This window comes from Octodon degus, unplaced genomic scaffold, assembly GCF_000260255.1.
Source record: "Octodon degus isolate 3935 unplaced genomic scaffold, OctDeg1.0 scaffold00198, whole genome shotgun sequence".
In the NCBI taxonomy this organism is placed as follows: Eukaryota; Metazoa; Chordata; class Mammalia; order Rodentia; family Octodontidae; genus Octodon; species Octodon degus.
In genome coordinates this window covers 4,264,805-4,272,242 of record NW_004524774.1, presented here as the reverse complement: position 1 = coordinate 4,272,242, position 7,438 = coordinate 4,264,805, and the positions used below count along the sequence as shown (strand labels likewise).

The 7,438-nt window shown below is 37.1% G+C and overlaps 1 pseudogene; it reads right to left on the bottom strand.

Moving 5' to 3' along the window:
* Positions 1–2,842: 2,842 nt before the first annotated feature.
* The window catches only part of LOC101585014, an 8,798-nt pseudogene continuing 4,202 nt past the window's right edge, over positions 2,843–7,438 (bottom strand).

The window sequence follows — 7,438 nt, the reverse complement described above, 5'->3', positions numbered from 1 at the left end:
TTCAAAAAAAAACCCTAGTGTACAAAAACAATAATTCCTCACCTGCAATACTATGGAAAGATGCACAATGTGAGACTAACAGGCATCATTGAAAAAGAAGGAGTCAATACAAATGATATAAAAAGAATATGTGCAGTAGTAAGAGCAGAAAACTTACCAAAGTTGAGGAGATAATCTGACATCCTGGTAACTGAAGCATACAGAACTCCAAATAACTTCAACTCAATTAAAAACACACCGAGAAACATAAAAGTCAAGATCCCAGAAATCCAGCACAAGAAATGTATACTAAAAGCTGCTAGAGAAAAGAAAGAGATTGCATTTAAAGGAAAACACATCAGAATTATGGCAGATTTTTCTTCACCATCCATGAAGGCAAGAAGAATATGGAGCAGAGTACTTCAAGTCCTCTATGAAAAAAAAATACCATACCAGACAAGTACACCCTGGAAAAAGTTCTTTCAAGTTTGATGGAGAAGTGAAATACTTCCATGACAAAGAACAACTAAAGAATTTCATGATGACGAAGCCAATCCTACACAAACCACTAAAAGCAGTTCTAGAGAGGGAGCAAAATGATCAGAGCACCATGAACGAGAACAGAAGGAACCCACTAAATATAACAAACTATTACATACAGGAGAAAAAGGAGTAACATCAGCAGGCAAATATCATGTCAATCATAAGTCATTGCATCACAATTATAACCAACAATGTAAATGGACTCAATTCACCAATTAAAAGAAATAGACTGGCACAGTGGATTAAGAAATGAAATCCAAAAATATGTTGTATTCCAGAAGCACACTCAACTCATAAAGAAATTCATAGGATGAAAGTCAAAGCATAGAAATCAATTCTACACATCTGAGCACATCAGAAAGCAGCAGGGGTAGAAATCCCATTCTGAGACATTCTCAGCTTCAAACTAAGAATTATCAAACAAAATAAAGAAGGCCACTATATACTGGTTAGGAGAAAAATTCAAGAGGAAGAAGTAACAGTCACAAACATGGATGCATGAAACATGAGAGCACCCAACTATATCAGACAAATCCTATTTGACATGAAAAATCTAATATCCAATACCACAATCTTAACAGGAGAATTTAAAACCCATTTATCTGAAAAGATAGGTCAAACAGACAAAAAATTAGCAAAGAATCAGCAAAACTAAACAAAAAAGTAATGCAAATGAAGGACAATTTTATATCTGTATATTCAAAATAAAGATAGATATTCCGGTACATTTTCTTAATTCAATGACTAGAAAGTTTTGTTCTAATAGTTGTTTTGGACAGGATATCATGTCTGCAGCTTGTACAATGTATAACCACTAAGACAACAATATGCAATGTATTAATTATGGAAACTGTTTTACTGATTTATTTTGAAACTGTCTTATTGCTATTTTTTTCTCAATAAAATTGCTTTAAAAATTAGGTACTACAAATTATGCTCCTAAACTTGTTTATGCATATATCACTATGGTATGATGTTTTTAACTCTTTTGGGCAGACATGTAGAAAGGGAGTAGCTGTGTCAAATGGAAACTCTATCATTAGTTTTTTGAGGACACTACATAGTGATTTGCATGCTGTTTGTACTAATTAAAAATGAAAGTAGCAATACAGAAGGGTTCCCTCTTTCTCAGAGACAAACCAGCATTTATTATTAATTCATTTCTTTCTCTTTTTAGAAAGAGTTGTCTTACTTTTATTCCCCTTTATGAAACAAAGACTACTGAAAAACAGCAAAGGCTTAGGGAGTTTTTAACAAGAGACCACCGTGAAGAACAATCAGAATGGCAAGAACTCGCTTGCACCTGATCTCAAAGCAGATCTAGAAAAGATGTTGGTTTAATTAAGACAAAGCCCTAAGCCTAATATAGAGTAATTACATAAACCAGAACAGTTTAGGGTACACAGGGTTGTGAAAGTCACTGGCACAAAAAGACAGAAGACCCTGCTTGCTACAAAATCCATCACATCACATTTATGGTCTAGTTTAAAAAGCAGTGAAGCAAAAAAGAATGCATGAAAGACATAGATCCCTAGAGGAAAACAGGTTTTTTTTTCAAATATTTGTACACAATAATCTTCTTTTTCCTGTGACTCACAACCAGGGCCTTGAGCACACCAGGCAAGTGCTTCAGCTCAGGGCAACACTGAGGTGTGCAAGGAATCACCCATGGTTAAATTTTGCTCATTGCACACTGTCCTCAATGTTATTTACATTTTTTCTTGTATTTTTATTTGAGACAGTGTCTTGCTATGTAGTTCAGGCTGACTTTGAACTCATGGTGATCCTCCTGCCTCAGCCTCCTGAGTGCTAGGATTACAGATGGGCACCACCATGCCTACCAAGTGTCTCCAATCATCTTCATTATATTACCTTTTAACCCTCAGGGAAAGAAAACACTACAAAACAGTTCTGAGAGTACTTCCTCTTTCTTTGGTATAATTTGGTCATAAGGATGGTAATATATTCAATAAGACATTTAACACTCATGTATCAACAACAATGTAGTGAGGAACACAACTGTTTGCAGACCTGTAAGTGAAGAAGAAATTGTATGTTTGATCTTGTGGAACACAGAACTCTAAAAATTTTACCTGTTTCTGTGGCAAAATATCTACACTGCCTAAAAGAACAACTCTCATATGATTCATATCAACAGATTGTTACATCAAGCATCCTTTTCATGATTATTAGAATAACTGTTCTATAAACTTGAAGTAGAAGATGCAAGTTTCAGCTTGAAAAAAAGAACTTTTGTGCCTTCTGATTGAGCATCAACATTGATAACACATAAGTGTACAGAATGGCATGTGTTATCTGTTTATTTCTGGAAACAGTGAGTTTTCTTCCTGAGGCATTTTTTTGTTTTCTTATCCCAGTTCTCATCAACTTGTCTCCTGAAGCTCCTGTTGCAATTCTTTCTCTCAATCAGCAGAATTTCCTTCTATGGTAGCTGTCTCCTCTTCCTTACAGTGGAGCAGAAGTTGCTCCATTTCTTTAGTTAAGTCCTGGTTTAAGTTATAGGCATCAAAGGCATCACTGATGCACTCAGAAACATCTGGGATGTAGAAATTTCTTCCTCATTCTCTTGAGTTTTAAGCTGAGCTTTGATTAGGACAGGCAGCATTTTGAGCTGTATTGTGTCTGTCAGAAGTGAGTTGGCACCCACGCTGCCACTCTTGTCCTCCTTGACCGAGGCCTGCTGCTGCTGCTCAGCCAGGGACATGAGCAGGTCTGACTGCTTGATGAGGGACACTCGGTAGAAGTAGTTCCTCCAGAAGATTTCAGCACCTAGGAAAGATACATAAGATCATGCTGCATGAGAAGGTGCAGTGTGGGGCAGGGCATTGGACCCAGATCTTTCCAGGCCAGACATGTGCCTTCCCACAGAGGTCCAACTCAGGCCCTGGGGATAGATGGATTTCAGGAGCCCTGTCCTTTTCTTTTTTTAAATACTGGCTGACTTGTAGCCCTGCTGGTGTCAAACCGTGGTAATGTGGTGATTGAGCCTCCCAGGTTCTGAGATTATAGGGGCATGACCCCATTCCTGCTTTAGGAGTCTGGAACCTTCAAATGCCAGTGCTGTTCATTTCAGTCACCTTTGCAAAGCTCATCTTGCTCAGTAGCTCATCCTCTGGTGGCAAGACCAAGGCAACATGGTACATCCAATCAAAATTGAAGTGAAACTGCATGCCAGCTGGAAGGTCACAAAGGAAATTCCTTCTGTTAGCTGGTAAGGCCAGGATTTGTAGTTGAATCATTGCTCATTGTTACAGTCCACCCAGTGGGTCAGAGCTGCTTCAGACTTCTTTATGTGTTATTTCTCAACAATTTTTTTGTTCCTTCTGAAAGTCTGCTATAATTGTCTTATCAAAGATGTCACCTATTTTTTCTTATATGGATTTCTTAATGGTCTGTACTGTTTTAGTGACTGACTCAGTTGTCTTTTTGGTGACAACACTTTGAACAGATAGTCTCCTGGGACCACAAAGTCTGCAGACTCACAAAAACTTGGTAAGAAATGGGTGGTGACATATATCTACAAGCCCAACACCCAGGAGGTTGAGGCAGGAGAGGAAGATCTTTGCCAGTTTGAGAACAGCCTGGGCAACAATTTGAGCTCAAGGCCAACCTGGACTGCATAACCAGAACCTGTCTTTAAAAAAACAAAAACAGCATAGACCAAATAGCTCAGGGGATTAAAGTGCCTGCAAGCATGCTCAGGGGCCATGGATTCAATCCCCAGGCCTGCTATGCAGGCCCCACCCTTGGGGCACTCTGAGACAGTGATTGAAACAGGGCGTGGTGGCACACACCTGTAATCCCAGTTCTTAGGCCGTGGTAAACAGGCTGGTCACTATGAACCCTATGTAGTAGTGAGACCATGAACACCCTATAGATCCTTCCTTAAAATAAAAATAAAAAAAGCAAAACCAAAACAAAACAGCAGTTCAAGTAGTGGGTGGTGAGTGAGTGTCATTTGACACATCCTCCCTCCCTTGGGACTCACATCATTTATTTTCAAACCCAATATCTGGTGGAAACCCAATGTAAATGGATGAAATGCTACATTGTTTCTGGATACAGAGGGATATTTCTTATTTTTCTCCCTTAAATACATCCTAGAGGAAAAATAAAAAGGAGATGTCAGGATCCCTGTGCCAATAGCTTGTGAGGAGAGGAGCAGCAGTGACACTTGGTGCTTTCTGTGCACCCTGCCAGCTTCCCAGGCCTTGATGCCTGTGTGTCCCAGGTAGTAATCCCACCAAGGGCCAAGCCCTCCCTGCTATTGCTAATACCTCTGCCTCCTCAGTCTCTAGTTCTCTCTTATTTCAACAATTACACTCCCCTCTTCTATTAGTTCATTTCTTGATATTAACCATTCTTTCTGGAGTAAGATAGAATCTCAGTGTTATTTTAATTTGCATTTCTTGAATGCAGTGATGTTCAACATTTTTCATACATTTGATTGATACCTTTAGTTCTTCCTCTGAGAAGTATCTACGTGTTTCAGTTGCCAACTTTTTGATTGAGTTTTTAAATTTGAGTCGTTTAATATGTTTGAATAGTTTACATATTGCAGATATTTCCTTTTTCTGAAGAAATGCTGATGTTTTGCTATTTTGTTTGTTACCTCTTCACTCTGTTGGTTGCTTTGATTGTGCAAAAGGTTTTCCATATGTTGAGAACCCAGTTGTTGATTCTTTCTATTATTTCCTGCTCAACTGTTTTGTTCATAAAGTTTTGGCCTACATCTCTGTCATCAGAGTTTTACCTCTCTTATCTTACAGCAGACTAATAGATTCCATTTTAATACTTACATGTTTGACCCATTTTAACTGTAGTTTAGTTCAAGTTAAGAGATAAAGGTCTAGCTTTAATCTTCACCATGTAGAAAGCCAGTTTTCCTATATCCATTTATTAACAAAGCAATCTTTTTTCCATTAAAGTCATTTGTGCCCCTTGTCAAAAAAGGGTAGCTGAGTGCATTTGGAGTTGTTTTAGTTTCTTCTATTGTGTTCCATTGATACTACGGTCTCTTTCATTTTGTTTGTTGTATTTATTTTGTTGTTTTGGCCAGTAAAATGGTGTTTTTTATCATGATGAATTCGTAGTATAATATTAAGTCGGGGCATGACCACCTGTCTTGTCCTTTTTATCCAGAATTACTTTTGATATTCTATTCCCTTCATAATGCATATGAATTTTAAGATTGTTTTTCTAAATTCTGTGATATATCCTATTGATATTTGTATCAGGATTGCATTAAATCTGTAAAACTGTTGTGGAAACATGATCATTTACATTGTTTCTGTATGCACAAGAGCAAGGGATATATTTGCACCGTTTGATATCCTCTTTAATCTCCTTTTTCAGAATACTGTAGATGTCAGCATAAAGGTCTTTTAATTCCTCTGTAAGATTGATTCATAAATACTTCGTTTTACTTGAGGCATTACCTGAGCACCAAAATCAGAGAAGAAGCCAACAAAAAAGAGGTCAAGTTACCTAATGAACATAGTTACAAACATTCTCAGTAAGATACTGGAGAAAATAATGTAACAAATCATCGGGAAAACTACACAGCATGACCAAGTGGGATACAGGTATGGATGCATTTTTCATCTTATTAAAGTACAGGTTTTTGAAGTAAGGATTGATTGGTATCACTAATTTCTCTCTCAATGACATTGTTGTTTTTTTACAGGAATGATATTGACTTTTCATTTCTGATTTTGTGTCCTTCTGTGGTATTGAATTTGCTATTAAATCTATGATTCTCTTAGTTGCATTATGTGGGTTTTCTACATAGAGTATCACATCATCCACAAATAATGGTAATTTGAATTTTTCCTTTACTATTCTTACTCATTTTTATTTCTTTCTCTTGTCTATATGCTATGGTTTGTGTTTCTAGAACTGCATTATATAGGAGTGGAGGTTATACACATCATTTTTTTGTCTCTGATTTTACAGTGACTGCTTTCATCAGTTTGATATAAAGACTTTCTATTCCAATTTTCTCAGGGACTTCAATCATAGGTAAAGGATGCATTTCAGATGCATTTTCTGTATATGTTGAAGTGATAATATGATGGTATTGTTTGTTTCTTTTAAAGTGGCATATTGCAATTATTGACTTGCATATGTTAAGCAATGACTGTATCCCACTTGGCAAGGTGTGTAATCTTTCTGCTGATTTGCTACATTCTTTTTTCCAGTATCTTACTGAGAATTTTTGCAACAGTGTTCATTAGGGAAATTAGCCTCTTTTTTTGTTGGCTTCTTCTCTGATTTTGGTGTTAGATTAATGCTTGCTTTCAGTAACAATTTGAGGAAATTGCTTCCGTTTGAATTCCATTATTGAGTTTGAGGAACAGTGGCATTATATTTCTAAATCTCTTGTAGAATTTAGCAGTAAATGTGTCAGGACTTGTACTTCACTTATTTAGGTGTTGTCAATGATTGTTTTTGTAATTTCATTGGCTAATTGGTTATTCACCATTATATATCTTTTTAGTCAAATTTGATATTCATATGCATCTAGGAATCTGCCAATTTCTGCTGCATTTTTCATCTTATTAAAGTACAGGTTTTTGAAGTGAGGGTTGTGGATCAAATGGATTTCTGCAATATCACCTGTGATTTCACCCATTTCATTACTAATAGCATGGATTTAGCTTTGCCTTTTTTTCTTTTTTTGATAATGTCATCTTTTTCCCCCATAATTATATTGAGAAACAAGTAGCAACGAAAGAGTTTCAAAACAAATTGGGGGTTGGAGAGATGGCTCAGTGGTCTAAAGCACCTACTTAGAACAAGCTTGGCAAGGCATCAGGGACCACGGTTCAATCCCCCAGCACCACATGCCAGCCAGCCCCGCCCCCTGGTTGGCTGAGCTGGCCACACACACACA